The sequence below is a fragment of the Alligator sinensis genome, unplaced genomic scaffold, assembly GCF_000455745.1.
Source record: "Alligator sinensis unplaced genomic scaffold, ASM45574v1 scaffold986_1, whole genome shotgun sequence".
NCBI lineage: Eukaryota > Metazoa > Chordata > Crocodylia > Alligatoridae > Alligator > Alligator sinensis.
The window spans coordinates 93921-95254 of record NW_005843398.1 but is presented as its reverse complement, the minus strand read 5'-3'; positions in this window follow the sequence as shown (position 1 = coordinate 95254).

Below are 1334 nucleotides of genomic sequence, written 5' to 3'. Positions count from 1 at the left end.
CATGCCACCCCCCTCCTGGGGCTCTCCGTGCCCACACTGGGCCTTCTCCATAATGTTGCCCACTCCTGGGGCTGGGGTCTATACACCCCATACACAGCGCCCTTACTGGCGCTGGGGTCCTCACACTGCTGTGGGTCCCCTATGCGGCCTCCTCCAAACCCTAATAGCCTCACCCAAACCACCAGTGTAACAAACAGTAACACAACACAAGCCTCTTGGCTATAACATAAACATAAGCCGCCTCTCTATAACAACACTCGGCCTACTGGGGTTCTTCACCCCATAGCCGTATCGTGTGCTGCTCTTTCAGCAGACTTCTCCTCTCTTCTGCAGCAGAGAGCTCCTTCTTCTTGGGCTGCTGGCAGGGAACTGCCTCTGGCCTCAGCTCTTGGGCTTTATAAGGGCCAGGCCCTGCCCCTTACAGTCAGCTGACCACTGGCAGGTGTGGGTCGCTTGTTGACTTCAGTTGCCCTGGCAACCAACAGCTGGGCTCCTTATCCACTGCTAGGGCTCTTTCTCTAGCAGTTTCTCCTCTTTAGGAGCAGGGCACCTAAGTGCTCTGCGACAGTGACTCTTGGGATGCTGCCCATGTTTATGTTGCAGATACCAGTGAAGAGGAAAGGAGGATGTGCTAGCACTTTATTGACCAGCATTTTATTGCCATCATAAGTGCTGTGTTCAGTGAGCATGCTCTTGCTGTGGCTTTGTTTTTTCCCGCTGTGAATCTTGTTTTTCCTGTTGTTGCTATTAAAAATTGAATATAAAATGCATCCAGCAAAAACTACCATGTGGGTTTTCTACGATGGTTCATAGGCTACTGTCTTAAGGCATCTGAACACTATTCTGCCCTCCATACTGGGCCTTTTGGTTTGACTATGCCCTTCTGGTCGGCCAACTTGATGAAGGGAGATAGTTTTACACTGAGATTTGAAATGGAGGGAGGGGGAAGAGGAGAATGAGGGCATGAAGCAATTAAAAGGCAAACCCTCTGTATTATTGCAGTCCCAATCAAATCATTATAAAACTTGTTTTTGGCTGTAATATTTATTCTCTTTTCATTGGTTTGTGTTTCTATACATATGCCCACAGGTAAGGACTTTTGCGCACCTTTTTAAAAATGCAAAAAAATTAAAAAATAAAAAACAAATCTGAACAATATTACTTTCTACTAAAAAATTTACAGCCCTTTAACATAGACCCTGTTGACAGTTTGTTCATGAGTTGTTTCTGACATGAGATGCACTCCTGTTATACTTCTTACTTTGATCCTGACCAGTACTCTCGTCTTTCCTTCACAGGCCTTGCACAACGCATAGAAGAGGGAAATATCCAAC